This window comes from Neofelis nebulosa, chromosome 5 (genome assembly GCF_028018385.1).
Source record: "Neofelis nebulosa isolate mNeoNeb1 chromosome 5, mNeoNeb1.pri, whole genome shotgun sequence".
In the NCBI taxonomy this organism is placed as follows: Eukaryota; Metazoa; Chordata; class Mammalia; order Carnivora; family Felidae; genus Neofelis; species Neofelis nebulosa.
In genome coordinates this window covers 104,442,080-104,459,772 of record NC_080786.1, presented here as the reverse complement: position 1 = coordinate 104,459,772, position 17,693 = coordinate 104,442,080, and the positions used below count along the sequence as shown (strand labels likewise).

The following is a 17,693-nucleotide window of genomic DNA, read 5'->3' as shown; positions in this document are numbered from 1 at the left end:
CGCTACGCTTCCCGACAGTCTGGGAGCCCGGGGCGCCTCTCTGAGTGTTGGGCGAGGGGGCGGGCCTGTCTGCGGCGAGGTCCCGCTCGCCTTCTTGGGCGCCGCTTCGGTCCACCTGCCCCACAAGCTTTTGTTTCCGGTGCGGTTGTGGGCTCCCCTCGCGCTTTTTCGCCTTGTTCTTTAGTGTGTTTCTCCTCTGAACAGGGTTCCTCCAGCACCTTCCGTCGTGGTGGTAAACATCTTTAGGTGTGGTTGACGCCAAGCCCCCAGGTTCAGTCAGGCACGGTTGTAAACGTTGGCTGACACACTCAAGACGTCCCTTCCCAGGATCCTCAATTGAGCCTGGTGAGTGACCCCAACTCCTGCAGCCCGCTACACCGTTCGGGGTTAGCGTGCTTGAAAAATGGGTTCAAAATGTGGACAAGGCCTTTGACTGTCTCACTGAATCATCATCCCTCTTCCTGAAGCGAAAGCCCTTTTACAACTACCGGTAACACTTAACCCTAAATGGTGAACTAACTCCTTAAAGAGTCCGGCTCCGGTGGCTACCTTAATGGGGTGCATATAGGTCTGCTCCCCTTGGTTGTTTTTCTCTTATCCGCTGGAAAAGAAAGCAGTTTCTCACCACAGGATCCTGCTTCTCCAAATCCTCTACCCGTGATGTCTCTTCCATTGCACCCCATCCCTGTCGTAATAAAATCCAGGAAATAACAATTGCCACCCCCCCCCGACACTGTAGCAGTATATTGTATACGTGTGTAACTTTTTTCTATAATTATTATTTTTTTTTTTTTGGTCTGGACCTCTTGTGCACAGCATTATCGATTCTTTCAGAAAATATTTTAAGTATTTCCTCCAAGACTTCCTATCGAACTGTGAAAACAGAAGGGGTTTAATAAATGTGTTGATGTGACTTGAGGCAAGCATTGTTCCAGTGAAATTTGTTTTTTAATGATTATAAAAAAAGAAAAACAGTTGCCTAGCAGATATCTTACTAAAATAATGGTTAATAATTATGGTGGTAATGATTTGAATGGCAGCCTTGACACCCTGAGGCTACCAAAGGGACTGATGGATTCTCCTCCAACTGCTGCTTATATGGATACAAAAGAATCATCCACCAGACTTTGAGCATTCGGGACATTGTGTATCACAGAGCAGCTGGTTGGCTAAATAAGGCTGTCAGCTGTCCCTGAGACCAACCGACCCCCCCAAAGCTGAAGAGTGACTGGGAAGGACTGTCCCCAATCTTCAGAGGTAGAGACTGAGGGATGCTCTATTTCATACTAGGAGCTGCCGAGGCTATGAGCTTAGTGTAGCTGTGTGCAGAAAATGCAGTAGGCTCATGTCAGGTGAATGAGAGGCCACCTGGGTGACTATTTCTACTCTTGGGAATGTGTTTTGATGGTGAAGCAAGAGGAGGCCTTTTCCACAGATAGAATCCAAATCTCTCTCAGATAACCTTGGGCTCTTCTCTCCAGTATCTAACCACTTTACATTTATGTTTCCCTTTTAGTGCTCCCAAACCTTTTTATTTGGATTTTGAGCTCATCTTTACATAAGGGATTTTTTTTTGGGGGGGGGGAGGGTCGTGGAGGGGAGGGTGGAAGGCAAGGGAGTAATACATATTAGAGTGTTTTAAACAGAGGTAATACACATTAGATTTATCACCTAAATTAGTCTTCATAACAGCCTTGGAACAGATATTATGATCTCCATTTTAGCAATGAAGAAACAAGGGTAGAGAGAGATAACGAGCATTTTGTCCACACTTATATGTGATAATTCCTCTCTGTCTCTCATTTATGTCTATCTCCCTTGTCCTTTTTCTATCTCTTCCAAGAAGCCTTTCCCAAATGCTACTTTTCCTCTTTTCTATAATTCTCCACCACTTAAAGGATTTAATTACCTCTTCCATCATACTTTGTTCATGCTGCTAATAAAATATATCAATACATACTTCTTTCTACATATCTGTCTCCTCTTCTATCATGTCAGCTAGGAGAAAATGAATTTTTTCCTGGGTATATTTGCATCTCCAGGGCCTGGCACAGTGCCTGGTTGAGACCTAAAGAAATCAGTGTGGTATGTAGTATATAGAAAACTTTAGTCTAGCTTTGAGTTACAGCTCCAGCCATGTACTACCAGGTAACCTTAGACAAGTTTACTTAAACTTTCTGAGCCCTAGTTTCTTCATTTGTAAAGCTAGATGATAAAGATAATAGAAATTAAATCTTCAAATTGCCTTAACAGTGTAATAAGTGAACACTTTACAGTTATATGAAACATTGCCTGGTATACAGTAAGCACACAATATTAGCTCTTAATATTATAGTCTCCTTATAGTGAGATGGTTCTCCTAGAATAGAAATGAAAATTATTATCAAAAGGATCACCAGTTGCTGGTCTGGAGCCTTGAAGAAGTACTGGGACTTGGCAAAATGTCTACATTTGATTCAAGCTAGAGGCACATGTCTGTGCCCAGTGGGTAGCCCTTAATCCTCTTGCTTTTCTGAACACTTTGTTAGTGATTGAATGCCGAGTGGCCCACATCTCTGACACCTGGCTCAGGGCCCAGTGTCCTAGGATGTTATTTCAACTTGACCTAGTTATTAAAGCATAGGAGCTCCAGTCATCAAATAAAGCGATGTAGCAAGGAGAGTCTGTGCTCTCTGGTTAAGGACTAGGTTTGGATGGTTAGGCAGCTGGGAGATATTGACATGTGGTTGGAGAGATGGATTTGGCTTAGGGGGACAGAAGGAAGGCTTTAGCAGCAGGAAATGCTCTTCATCCTTGCTTGTGCTTCAGTTAGGAGCAAATATTAGGAACAGAAACTGCCTCCATATACGAGGATGGCAGGACTTAATGGTTCCAGGTGAGAAGTATGCTACCAGAGTGCTGACAGTTGGCTCTGGTGTAACTTTCCTTCTGGATGTCAGATGTGCACAGGCGTGTTTTACCTAAGTCAGGGGAAACAGCATTTCCTCCTCCTCTTCCTCCCCCTCCCCCTCCCCCTCCTCCTCCTCCTCCTCCTCCTGTTCTTGCTGCTGCTGCTGCTGCTGCTGCTGCTGCTGCTGCTGCTGGAGGCTACCCATGTAGGGGGCCCACACATGACAGCTGGAAAGCATGAGAGAAAGCCAGCTTCTAGGTTAGGTTGTAAAATCACAGCAGGCTTATTTCTTTGAGAGCATGTAATGTTTGGGGTCCTGGGAAGGCCCCTCTGTATCTTGCCTAACTCTTCCCTTTGATGGCAGATAACATACATGTAGTGGGTACATACTATGCACCAAGACCTCGCTGTGCTAATGCATTTATTTTCTATTGCTGGCAGAACAAACTACCACAAATTTAGGGGCTTAAAACGACACTCATTTATTATCTTACAGTTCTGTAGGTCAGAAGTCCACTGGACTCCGCTGGTTTCTTGGCTTCCGGTCTCACAGGGCTAAAATCAAGGCGTTGCCTGGGCTGCTTTCCCTTCTGGAGGCTCTAGGGGAGAATCCATTTCCAGGTTTATTTGGGTGGTTGGCAGAGTTCAGTGTCTGAGGTCCCCATTTTCTTGCCGGCTGCCATCTGGGGTTAGGGGGGCTGCTTACCATCTAGAGGCCTCTTTTGGGTCATTGTGTGTAGTTGCATGTGGTCTCTGAACATCTCAGAGCTAGCAGTGGTACATTAAATCCTTCTTATGTTATCACGTTTCTTCTGCCTCCCCTTCCTCTGCCACATTTCTATGACTGACTTTTCTGCCTTCCTCTTCTACTTTTATAAGTGCTCAAGTGATTAGATTGGACCCCTCGGTAATCCAGGATAATCTCCCTATTTTAAGGTCTGTAACCTTAATCACATCCACAAACTCTCTTTTGCTATGTAAGGCAACATATTCACAAATTCCCAGGAATTAGAGTTTGGCAATCTTTGGGAGGCATTATTGTGTGTACCACAGTTAGGTTCTTTTCGTATTTATTCCCTTTATCTTTGTAACAGCTCAGTAAGGGAAGCGTTGTTCATATCCATTGTGTATGTGAAGAAACTGAGCTCCAGAGAGGTTTGTATCACAGGTGACTTACTTTGCCCAGTGGATTAGTTTTCTTAGGTCTACCCTAAAACCAAAAAACGAGGAGACTTAAGAAAAATTTATTCTCTCCTAGTTCTGGAGGCTCAAAGTCTGAAAATAAGGTGTCAACAGATCCATGCTCTGTCTGAAGTCCTCGATAAGAATCCTTCCTTGCCTCTTCCTAGCTCTTGGTGGATCCTGACAGTCCTTGGAGTTCCTTGGCTTGAGCTGCAACACTCTGATCTCTGACTCCGTCTTCACATGGCCTTTAACATCTCTATGTCCCTCTTTTTTCTAAATTTTTTTTTTAACATTTATTCATTTTTGAGAGACAGAAACAGAGTCCAAGCAGGGGAGGGGCAGAGAGAGAGAGAGGGAGACACAGAATCTGAAGCAGGCTCCAGGCTCTGAGCTGTCAGCACAGAGCCCGACACGGGGCTCGAACACACGAACTGCGAGATCGTGACCTGAGCTGAAGTCAGACACTCAACCAACTGAGCCACCCAGGTGCCCCGTCCCTCTTCTTGCAAGGAGACCAGTCATTTGATTTAGGGTCCACCCTAATTACAGTGTTATTTCCAAATACTTAACTAAATACACCTGCAAAGGTTCCTGTTTCAAAATAAGGTCACAGTCTGAAGACCCAGGAATGGACATGAATTTTGAGGGGATACTATTCAACCCACTGTAGCCAGTAAAGTGTATTACTTCTGGACAAAAGCATAAAACCTAGCTTGTAATTTGCCACTCTTTCTTTCCCTACATCATGGCAATCAACAATGCTCCAGACAGTGTCTGCTCTGTCGGCCTGGGCCCTAGAGTAAGGATGAGGCAAAGCAGAGCCCTGGCTGACCTACAAAGAATGTACAACGAGAATAGAAATAAATGTGTCATCTCTCCTGACAGATACCATCTACAGCATTTAATGACATAGTCCAGCCCTTCAGAAATATTCCCAGCAGCTAAGGCAGCTCCCCACTTCCTTGTTTGTATACAAAAATACCCTTGAATATTGGCATTAGCCAAAACCACTCTGAGGCCTCACTGTACCTCTTAGTCCCAGCTCCACTGGCAATGTTTTACTGCACTATTGTTCCTCTATGGAGCAAGGTGTAGAAAGAAATAGATTTCAAAGACTGCCTTTTGTATCCTTAGAGGGGCAAGTTTTCTAGGAAAAGAAAGAGTAAAGGCTAAAGCATATGAATGTCCTTTGAAATTAGCTGCAGAGTAGCTGTCTGCATGTCAGGCTGATAGTCTCCTCTCCAGTTTCAGAAGAGTTCCCCACCTGCAACATCCAGGAATGTCTGTTGAGAAAACTTTGTTCTCTGCCTAAACAGGGCTCTCTAGGTGTGCTCTCCCTTGCCCATCCATGGCCACTTGTGCAAAATTACTCAAGACACTGTGCCTCGTCGAGTTTGCTTATTGATGCTACATGAGTTCTCTGCGTGCATCTGCCAATCTGCTCTTCCCTAATACTGGTCTAATTGTTATGGGTGTGGGCCAGTGGACTCAAACTATCATCAGATGGGCTTTAAAAGTGAAGTGGATAAACTAGGATCAAACTGCCAGACAAGACAGATGTACATAATTGGAATCATGAGTAAGGTTGCCTGATTCCATGTGCCCGTAACCTCACTTACTTGTCTGTCTTGAATGGCAGCCTGGACTTGAAGGCTCCCATGTGCCAAGTGCTATTGTTGCAGCTGCAACTTCTACCTTCTCTTCCCCAACCACAGGCCCCATGAACAACAACAGTAGGAGGAAAGGAAAATGTTATAGAAACACTATGCTTATAGGAGTAGTTCTCCAAGTGTGGTACCTGCATCAGCAACAGTTGTAGCCACTGAGAGCTTGTTAGAAATGCAATTCCTTGAGCTCTATCCTGAAACCTACCAAACCAGAAACTCTGGAGTGGGACCTAGCAATCACTGTTTCAGGGAGTCTTCCGGGCCATTCTGGTTTATACTAAAGTATTAGAACCACTGGCTTCAGGCCTGACCTTGGAAGTCAGGTGCTCCTCCTAGGAGGTAATCCATCTTGGTAAAAATGTCATCAGTGCCTCTGTCTCCTTGGATTTGGTGGGTACAGTGTAGAATCCCTGGCAACCCCAGTTGTCTCTTGGCCCACTGGGTGTTTTGTATTAGCTGCAGGTTTCTCTAACATCTTATGGTGAAAGAGCACATGCACTACGTCTGTACCGATAGAAACCAAAGTGTGCTTCAGAGTGACTTGAGGATCACTTTAGTTCTATAGTTAGTGGGTTTACAAGTAGTTGAAGAAATTGGTTTCATGGTAGTTTACAAACTGCCTTTTTTGTGTGTTCATCCAGATATTTAGTATGTGAAATCTGAGCTAATGTGAGTTTCCACTTAAAAGATGCCATTTTTTAATAAATTCATTTCTTTAAATTCAAGTTAGCTAACATACAGTGTAGTACTGGTTTCAGGAGTAGAACCCAGTGGTTCATCACTTACGTATAATACCCAGTACTCATCCCAACAAGTCCCAATAAGTGCCCTCCTTAATGCCCATCACCCATTTAACCCATTCCCCAACCTAATACCCCTCCAGCAATCCTTAATTTGTTCTCTGTATTTAAGAGTCTATTATGGTTTGCTTCCCTTTCCATTTTTATCTTATTTTTCCTTCCTTTCCCCTATGTTCATCTTTTGTGTTTCTTAAATTCCATGTTTGAGTGAAATCAGATGATATTTATCTTTGACTGACTTGTTTTACTCAGCATAGTACCCTCTAGTTCCATCCAGTAGTTGCAAATGGCAGGATTTCATTCCTTCAATCACTGAGTAGTATTCCCGTGTGTGTGTGTGTGTGTGTGTGTGTGTGTGTATACCACACCTTTATCCGTTCATCAATCAGTGGACATTTGGGCTGTTTCCATAATTTGGCTATTGTTGATAGTGCTACTATAAACATTGGGGTGCATATGCCACTTTGAATCAGCATTTTTGTGATTTTGGATAAATACCTAGTAGTGCAATTGCTGGGTTGTAGGGTAGTTCTATTTTTAATTTTTCGAGGGAGCTCCATACTGTTTTCCAGAGTGGCTGCACCAGTTTGCATTCTTACCAACAGTGCAAAAGGGTTCCCCTTTCTCCGCATCTTCACCAACATCTGTTGTTTCCTGAGTTGTTAATTTTAGCCATACAAGATGCCATTTTGATAAAAATGTAGAAATTTTCATATAGTCACATAAATGTGTCTCTTTGTCTAGAGAAGGAAGTAAATGAAACCAAGGATTCCCTGGAGGAATGACAAATCAATACCCATTTCACCAGATGACAGATTCAGAGGCACCTATGTGGTGGTATGTGGAATAGGGAAGAAATGAGTCATGCTCTATCATAATTCAAAAGAAAATTATTTGTTCGTTTTCAAAAACCACATGGGCTAGATCACCTGCAGCTGGTTCTGATAAACTAAGATAAAAGGGTCATCTAAATCTGCTCTGTCCTAAAAAGGTAAGCAGCATTCTTGCCCATAGGTGTGCATGAATGCTCCTTCCTCTGGAGATGTTAGAAGGGTTTCTGATGGACAGATCAGTCAGATTTGGTAATGGATATATTCCTCCTCTTCAGTTGTATAGATGATTCTCTTAATTTTGTCTGGCAGTACTGGATTGCCTAAGAAAATCTGCTTTCCTTGCATACTACAAATTCTTATGAAACAGAAATTTGTTGTTGTTGCTGGTATTATTTTTTGGTGTAAAGGTTGCACTTCTTAATCTTTTCCTCCTTTCTACTCTCAGAACCCTCACTGTGTTTTGAAGCATTGTAAGTATGGCCCCAGAAGACCAATGGAACATGCTTGTAATTTGTGCTCCAATAGTCATCCGCTTTCCCTGTCTCACCTCTTTGGGGGCTGAATACTATGCCTACCCAGCTTCCTTTTCCTCCCCAAGCAGTGGCTTTGTGCCAGTGGGACCACAAGTTAGATGAAAAGCTATCAAAGCACTAAGGGAAGAAATCGATAGTAATATATGTAAGTGTGCACATATATCACAAGTGACAGTCTCATTTCCATGCAAGTTAAGATGTTCTCAGTGCCTCTAATTGACACCCTGTGTATCTGGGTGCACACATAGTCTGATGGGGATATACATGGCTGGATTCATCTTATAGAGGCAAAGTGGACAGCTGCCGATGGGCTGTGATTTGATTTTGCTGGAGGGACCTTTCCATGACTACCCTAGCTGGCCCAGGCCTTTTGCCTGCTGGGAATTCCCACATCACTGGTCGCTTTGGATTGAGGCACTGAAAGTTGTTTAAATGCAAATTATTTTCTAGGAGGTAGAGACATTATTATTCATTAATATTTGGGCTTTAATGAGTTTATAAGCTTAGACAAGAACAGGCCAGAGTCTTTTGGTAATAGAAGCCAGAGAGATATGTTTTAATGATGATAGGCAGAACAGAAAAGACTGAGATCTGAAATGCTACAGAAACTATAGCCATAGACTTAAGGAATAGAAGTATGCTAGTTACATGGTGAGAAATAAGATGGATGGAAAAGAGAAAGTAGGAAAGTGGGAAATAAAGTGCCTCCCCAAGTACAGAGGTCATTTCTGCCTAGAGCTCCTGGTGATTCTTTCTCCTAAGCAGGAATGTTTACAGATACCCTGCTGAGACACTTCTAAGTATGTATGTATGTATTTATTCAAAAAGAGCTATTGAACAGCTAATACATGCCTGGGCACTGTGGGTACATCAGGAAAACAAACCAGATAAAACACTGCCCTCACAGAGCTTGTGTTTTAGTGGGAGGGTGGGGAGAGACAACATAGGAAATAAAGGGAAGTGTGGTACACTAAATGGTGGTAGCAGCTGTGGAGAAAAGTAAAGCAATGAGAAGGGATGGGGAGGAAATGCCATTTTATTTTATTTTTTTAATGTTTATTTATTTTTGAGACAGAGGCAGAACATGAATGGGGGAGGGTCACAGAGAGAGGGAGACACAGAATCTGAAACACGCTCCAGGCTCTGAGCTGTCAGCACAGAGCCTGATGCGGGGCTCGAACCCACAGACCGTGAGATCATGACCTGAGCCGAAGTCGGACGCTTAACCAACCAAGCCACCCAGGCGCCCCAGGAAATGCCATTTTAAATAAGGTGGTCAGGGAAGGCTCACTAGAAGGTAACATTTGAAGAAAAAGTGAGTAAAGAGTGAGCAAGTCAGGCAGATGTCAACATGGAGATCATTTCTGGCAGAGGAGACAATATATGCAAGGTCCTGCATTTGGAGCCCACCTGGCTTATTTGAGGAAGAGCAGGGGGAGGAAGACAGGCCTAGGGGCAGGGGAACAGACAGTGTGGTCAGGTGACAGTAAGCACAGGGGAGAATAGTAGGGGATAAGGTCAGAAGATCATGGCAGGGGCAGTTTACTCAGGGCTTAATAGGACTTGTACTCTGAGTGACAGGATTTCGAACAGGGCAGTGATACTCTCCAACTTTCCATTTAGTGGGTTATTTCAGGGGTTGGCCAGAGATAGTAAATTAGCAGGCCACAAGATCTCTGTTGCAACTCGTTGATACTGCTGTTGGAGGACCAGGTAAACCAATGAATATGGCTGTGTCTCTATAAAACTTTATTTACAAAAGCAGATGGCAGACCAGATTTGTCACAAGCTGGTCCTTGGGCTATTGCAGTAATCCACTGGGGAGATTAAGGTGGCTCAGACCAGAATTGTAGCAAAGGAGGTGGCCAGGAGGGGTTAGATAGTAGCTATGTTTTGAAGGTAGAACCCTCGGGATTTGCCATGGGACCAGATAGATGTTGGTTGTGGCCGGATAACTCCAGGGTTTTCAGCCTGTACAACTAGAGAAATGAAGTTGCCACTACCAAAATGGGCAAACTGAGAAGGGGAGGTTTGTTGGGGAAGTGGGGGAGGGGTATCGGGAGTCTGTTAGAACATGATAACTGAAGATGCCTTTAGGATAAAGGAATTGGACTAGATGTTTCTTAACTCTCCTTCTAGCTCCAATATTCTGTGATTCCACAACTGTGAGAGAATAAACATCTACCCTAGTGGCTTCTGCTGTGAACGCATTCTTCAGGGAGACCTTCCACGCTGCATTACTCCATCTTTCCCAAATGCAATTGGTGATTATGCTGGCTAGAGATCAGTTGCTGGGAGGAAGAAACATCGAAAGGGAGGCAACTGGCAGCTGAAACTAGCAGGGGGAGTTGGAAGAGCAGCTTAAATCGTGTATGTGCCCGAGGAGGCTTTAAAGGGCTGGAGGCAAATTCCTGTGAATCTTAGTTTCCTGGAGGTTATTCATAATGGAGGGTTGTCAGCCGACCAGGCTAAGAATATTCAACTCATTTTCAGAGAAAAAGCAAAGCGTCATCTTCAACTTAACCTCTGCTGCTCTCTCAGAATGCCTACACTTCAGACCCACTCACCCCTGCATTAGGTACCCCTGGCAGTGTAAGCTGATTTGGTGGCCCCTGGAGACCCACAGGACATAGCCAAGGTCTTTGTCATTAGCTTCTCCAGGCCATTTCCTCTCTCTTCTCTCTCATCTCTCCTCACTGGGAGGTATGTCTTCTGTCTGCCCAAATTCTTTCTACCCAAGAAGTGGCTCTGTGCCAGTGGGGTTGTTTGCTGCATGGAGAGCCGGCAAACCACTTTGGGAGTGAGCTGATAGTAATATATTTAGAATATGAGCATTTATCAGAAGCAGCAGATGGAGGCAGCAGAGTGGAGCTCCCAGAACCGAGGGCAGGGAGTGTTTCATTCAAGTGTAAAGCGCATGCCATCTAGACTCGGCTGGCACCAGCTCATGAAACCAGTGAAGAGAAGGAGGAAAACAAAGAAAGGACACCTTTGTGCTAGGTTCGATAGAGGTTACAGCATTGCCTGACCAAGAAGCTTCGGTGCCTCCAAAGACTGCATTCTCTCTGGGATAGGAAGGAAAACCCTTCGCAGTTGCTTTCCTTAACATTTTTTACTTTCCTAAAGCTTAATAAAAAAAAAAAAATTCTGAAGCCCAGAATAAGTGGAAATATAGACCATTCATTTATGTATGCATGGATTAATGCATTCATCTGACAGATATTTGTTATATGCCTCAGATATGCCAGGAGCTGTGGGATATTCTGGGACAGAGAAGAACCAGGCAGATATATATGTTGTAATTCTTAACTATTAGAGCTGTCAAAAGTATTTTAGTTTTAATTTTTTACCACCATCCCCACAACTAGCCCTTAAATATACAAATGTATTCAAGACCTGTGCTATTAACTATTTGAACTAGAGGAGTATATTTTTTAGTGGTAAATTTCCTGAGGGCATAAGTACCAAATTCAGCATATTAGTGAAGAAAAAATAATATTCCAAATCACCTTTTGGAGAAGAATACTGTGATGAACCCATCCCATTTGGAAAGGCTGATTTTAATGGTGAATATCAGGTCTGTAGAAGGGCCCCAAGTCACCCCACAGAGGGCATATCAGTATACCCATAACAATGAACTTTGAGAGAATGCCTCTCTTCAGTTTTTGATTTTTGGGTTGTTTTTTTTTTTTTTTTTGAGATTTTAAGTGTCATCAGTGAATGAATCACATATTTTTTCATATAGCCTTTATATGAGAGCACCAAAATGTGAACTTTTGCACTATTATATATAGAAGATGTGGATCTCAAGTCACCTGGTCAGAATTAATCACTCCTGGTGATTGGTGCCACAGGAGGTTAAAATAACTTCACATTTAAATATACCAAGTTGTGTACTTGGCTCTTTCTCATGATGCATCATAGATTCCTCAAAGGAATGTGCAGCTCAGTGCCTGACACACAGTTGGTACTGAATACATCAAATAAAAGAATAAAGGCTACAGAGGGGTGCTGGGGTGGCTCAGTCAGTTAGGCGTCAACCCTTGATTTCAGCCAGGGTCATGATCCCAGGGTCCTGGAATCGAGCCCTGCGTTGGGCTCTATGCTCAGCATGGAGCCTTCTTGAGATTCTCTTTCTTTCTCCCTCTGTTCCTCTCTCTTGCTCATACTCTCTCTGTAAAAAAAAATTTTTTAAATTAAAAAAAGAATAAAGATTACCAAAATACTTGCAGTTATAAAGAAAAAAAATTACCAAATGTTCATTTTTATCATACTATCTTCAGGATAAAATAGGTATATTAGAAAACATTCAGTTGTTATGGATGAAAATGTCTGTAATTTACATGCTCTCAAAGTTCTTTTATTTTTTATTTATTTATTTATTTTTTTAATGTTTGTTTATATATTCTGTAAGAGAGAGGGGAAAGGTGTGCATGAGTGAGGGAGGGGCAGAGAGAGAGGGAGAGAGAGGGAGAGTCCCAAGCAGGCTCCGTGCTGTCAGTGCAGAGCCTGATGCAGGGCTGAAACCCATGAACTGTGAGATCATGACCTGAGCTGAAATCAAGAGGCAGACACTTAACCAACAGACTCATCCAGGCATTCCTTTTAGTTTGTTTTTTAAGTCATTTATTCAACAACTTTTGTTAAGCATTTACTCAACAAAAGATTGTGTGATTTAAGATCACACAAGATTGTGTGATTCCCTAGAGGGTATAAAAGTCCTGTACTTCAAAGGGCTGAACCAGAACCATGTTTGGAGGAGCTAAGAGCACCACTGAAGCATAGAGCCAGAGTAACACCAGTGATGGAGAGAGAAACTGGGTAAACAGAGATTTGAAGGAAGTCTTAAAATGGTTTTGGCAGACCACCAGTTCTCAGCAGGAGAGGTGTTGTCCCCTCAGGAACTTTGGAAATCTCAGGGGGCATTACTGGTGGTGGCACTACTGAGAGGACGGTTCTAACATTTAGTGGATGGAGGCCAAAGATGCTAGATGCCCTGCAATGCGTGGGTTAGTCCTGTATAAGACAGCATCGCCCTGCATCCAACAGACATTTGAATGTCCCACCAGACATTCACATAGGTGAAAATCTGGTTATAATTATCTGAGACAAAAACCTGATTCCTGTCATGTATAGACACAAAGTATGACTTGCACAGTTTTATTAAAAACTGAATTTTGCAATATATGACTCCCTTGTGAGTCAAAGGAAGATTGTGTTTTGCTCTTGGGAACTTTGCCAAGAGTCATTCTCCATCCTGAAAAGTCGCATCACTAACTGTCTCATTGCTCATGGTATTTGTGTCACCAATGCAATACACCTGAATTGGTCTTCATTTGTATCCATTCCCAGTGATTTTAGGCAAATATTTCATTACTTTGTTATGTTTTTAAGTATAATTGTGCCCTACCATTTACATATAGAAATATGTTTTATTCTATGTTACTTGCCTTTTTTCACATTATTATGAAAACATTATATTGAATTTTTTGAATTATGAGCATAGATACATTATCACAACATTTATTTCAAGATAGTAAAAGGCAGGTTACTTTTTTTTTAATATATAAAAAGGGGGCACTGGGTCTCTAAGCCTGAGAACCAGTGAGATGAACAAAGTAGGTGGAAAGAGCATTCTGTGCAGTACTCAAAAACTTTAATGTGTTTAAGAATCACCTGGGTATTGTGGTAAATGTGGATTCTGCTTCAGTATGTCTGGGTGAGGCCTGAGAACCTACATTTCTATCAAGCTCCCAGGTGATGCCGATGTTGCTGGTCCATGGACCACTCTTAAAGTAGCAAAGTTCTAGACAAAGGGATTTGTAGGTGTGAAGGTATTGAGCCTTGGAAGAGCTTTTCTGGGGAACAACCAGTAATTGTTATGATTAGAGCACAGAATGCAAAGTGTTATGTGGTGGGAGATAAAGTTAGATAGGAAGGCAGAGTCAGAGCAGTCAAGACCTCGTCCACCCTATTTGTATTTCATTTTGTAGATGAAAGAGCACCTTGAAATGATTTCAAGTAGAGGTTGTAATATTAGATCTCTCTGCCACCATGTGGGTAGGCTCTGCTGGATTCAGGGAGTCCAGTGAGGAGGCCTTTACAATTATGTTGCCTGAACACAGAAATAATGAGGACCTGAACCGAGGAAGCCACAGGAGAAGTGGAAGGAAGAAGACAGGTTTGCTTTTTGGACTTAGGTCTACTGGGACTTAGTCATTGATTGAGTGTGGGTAGTGAAGGAGAGAGGCATCAAGGAATACTTGCAAGTTCCTGGGAAGAGCTCTGGATAGATAATGATGCCACTGACCAGAATAGGGAGCAAAGGAGGAGATGCAAGTTTAGGGGCAGGGTTAAGAGAGAATGGTTTTCAGATAAATGAATTCAAACTGCCTATCCTATCAAAAAACAGAGAGGTGTCCAACTGGACTTTAATTGTGAGATTTTTTTTTTTTTTGAAGAGTGCATTTTGTTTCAGAGAAAAGGGAACCCTTGTACGCTGATGGTGGGAATGTAAATTTGTGCAACCACTATGGAAAACAGCTTGGGGTTTCCTCAGAAAATTAAAAATAGAACTCCCGAATATGACCCAGAAATCCTACTTCTGGGTATATTCTCAAAGTAATTAAGATAAGGAGCTCAAAGAGATGTCAGCACTGCTGCCATGTTCATTGCAGCATTATTCACAATAGCCAAGGCATGGATACAAACTAGATGTCCATTGATGGATGAATAGATTGTAAAAAATGTGGCATAAACATACAGTGGAATATTTTTCAGCCCTAAAAAAAGAAGGGAACGCTGCCATTGTGACCACGTGGATGAACCTGGAGGGCATCATGCTAAGCAAAATAAGCCAGATACAGCAGCCATGATGCCGTTTATATGAGGAATCTAAAATAGGCAAACTCATAAAAGCAGAGAATAGAATGGTGGTTGCTGGGGCTGAGGGGAGGCTGAAACAGAAAGGTATTAGTCAAAGGGCACAAAGTTTCAGCTATGCAATATGAATAAGTCCTACTAGAGATCTACTGTATGGCCAAGTGCTTATAGTTAATGATACCATATTGTATATTTAAAAATTTGCTAAGAGGGTAGCTATTAACTGTTGTTATCACCAAAAAAGAAGAGGGCAGGAGGAAACTTTTGGAGGTAATGGATATGTTTGTGGCATACATCGTGGTGATGGTCTCATGGATATGTACTTATCTCCAAAGTCATTATGTGGCATACATTAATTATAGACACCTCTTTGTGTGAAAACAGTGTATTATATTTTACCCTAGCAGGCATTGGCTGGACAGGTACACTCATCTGCAATATTCCAGTGGATTTCTGAGGGAGGTAGAGGAGAAATGTGAGCAATCTTTCTAAGCTCTGTGGTTGTCCAAGCCAGGTGTTAGGACAAAAAGAAAGGGACAGTTGAACATACTCATTTTATTATGGAAAGTGGCTTAAATATGATAATAACCTGGATGTCAGAGAGTAGTAGACACAGGTGGAATGAGTTTCCTGCTTCCCAAGATTAAGCTTCCTCTCTCTCTCTCTCTCTTTCTCTCTCTCTCTCTCTCTCTCTCTCCCCTCCCTCCCTCCCCCCCCTCCTACCCTCACTTCCATCGTACACACACACACATACACATACACACACACACACACACACTGAGTTTATAGATATTGGCATGGCAGTGAGTTTGAGGTGGTCCTGTGAGGTCTTGGGCCTGGCATCCCATTCTTGTATTTAACTGTGTCAACCTCCACAAACACCATGAGCAGCTAGTCTTCATTGAGTACTGGAGGGCCAGTCCTTATGTATAATCTTCAATTTATGTCGTTTGGTTTTCACAGTAATTCTAGGAAGAAATTTTATAAATGAGGAAACTGAAGCTTATAGAGGTCAGGTAATTTGCCTAAGGTCATACAGAGAGAAGAAATGACAAATCTAGCCTTGACCCTATTTCTTTTCTCACTCATGCTGTAGTTTATTTCCTTTAACATCTCCCAGTCACACTGAAGCAATAGCTGTCCCTCTAATACCCAATGCTGCATCACACCTCTGCACAAACTAAGTAGTTTTGCTTGGAACCTCTCTTTTGGATATTCACTTGTCAAAGCCCTACCTGATATTGTGTCAAAATCCTAGCTTGGAACCACTGTATCTATGAAGACTCCTGACTGGGTGCCCTACACATATTTCCCCTCTTGCGTGTGTCATGCTCCACTGCAATTATGTGTTTATACGTATGTCCCTTCCTCTCTGCTGGCTGTGGACTCCTGAAGGATAGGACCATATCTTAGTGCTCTTCCCTCACTGTGTCTGATGCCCGTTACTGTCCAGTAAGGGCTTTTTAACTGATGTATACAGTTATTAGTGGGTTCTCAGTAAATTTTACTTGATGTTTATAGTGCCTGGGAAGTACAAACCAGTTTCTAAAGAAAGTAGACACTAGCGATGGGCAAAAAGGTGACTTAGAGAATCATAATCTCTCAACACATTATTTATGTATAAATTTTTAAATAAAATATGGGTTTCACAATGGATTTCCTCCTCCCTGTAATCCCTTACCATTAATATTAGACTTAATTATTTAGGGGAGCCTAGCTGGCTTAGTCAGAGCAGCATATGACTTTTGATCTCCGGGTCATAAGTTCGAGCCCCACATTGGATGTAGAGATTACTAAATAAATAAATAAATAAATGAACTTAAAAAATAGGTTTAATTATTTAAATTTAGTTTATTGAGATCTAATATTTAATTTAAAATCTAGTTTTTAATAGAGTTTTAATAAATAATAACATTCAGTAACTAAAAATGACACTTCATATAAAAACACTTTTTATCATAATTGATTTTTAAATACACTGTAGTGGAAAAATTATGCTAGCTACAATGCTACACCTTGACCAAGTTTTAGGTCTGATCCTCATCCTGGATTTTGTTTGTATTGCTCATGTTCTCAGCTTTTCTTCTTTTTCTTCCTATTATTTCTTCAGTGAGGTTTATATGAAAGAAGGTGGACTTTCTTCAGGCCTACAATAAAGTGGGGGCAATCAACACTGACTTAAGAAAAACAAGCAAAAATATAGTTACTTTCAATCTACAGAAAGATAAAAAAAAATCAACAAATAAATATATTTGGGTTTGAACATTAAATTCAATTTTTCTATAGCATGTGTTTATTAAAAATTAACACGTATTTGAAACATCTAGAATATTGTCCATTCTGGCCTTTGTGAATAAGAAGAGGTTCTGGAATGGGACACACACACACACACACACACACACACACACACACACATTTGTATCTCCCTGAGACCAACCTCTGCAGTAGTTACAATCTTCAGGGAATACTCAGATAACCTCAACTAATGTAGGTTTATTGCAAGACCATGTTTCTCAAACTGAGGTAGCCATACCTCAGAAGATTACATGAGTCATCAGCCAGGAGTTACGGGAAGGAACTGAAAAAATAAAAAAGGGGTATATCTCTAAGTTGTTAATTTAAATCAATGGGCTAAACATTATTTTGGTATAGAAACTAGTGCAGATCTCTTAAGGAGGAGGAGGGAAATTTCTCATGAAATTTTGAAGATAAAAATACCACGGGACTGCAAAGAAATGTTGAACTGATGATAAACTGCTTGGGCCATGTCCCAAACTACCAATAGCACACTTTCTTTTCTTTTTCCTTGGTAAAATGGAAAAGTCAGAGAGGTATTAAATAGAATTTACAGAGAAATAAGGACAATAGTCCTTAAGGACAATAGTAAGAACTGCAGAACAGAC

General features: G+C 41.9%; 1 protein-coding gene and 1 long non-coding RNA gene across 2 annotated transcripts in view; one reads left to right on the top strand and one right to left on the bottom strand.

The window, feature by feature from the left end:
- The window catches only part of CD47 (CD47 molecule), a 51,671-nt gene extending 48,181 nt beyond the window's left edge, over window positions 1–3,490 (bottom strand). Inside the window, exon 1 of the mRNA XM_058731511.1 lies at window positions 3,385–3,490. The gene's annotated coding sequence lies outside the window, so the exon portion shown is untranslated. The remainder of the gene's footprint in view (window positions 1–3,384) is intronic.
- The window catches only part of LOC131512598 (uncharacterized), an 84,143-nt gene continuing 66,780 nt past the window's right edge, over window positions 331–17,693 (top strand). Inside the window, exon 1 of the long non-coding RNA XR_009262202.1 lies at window positions 331–345. This is a non-coding gene — a long non-coding RNA (uncharacterized LOC131512598). The remainder of the gene's footprint in view (window positions 346–17,693) is intronic.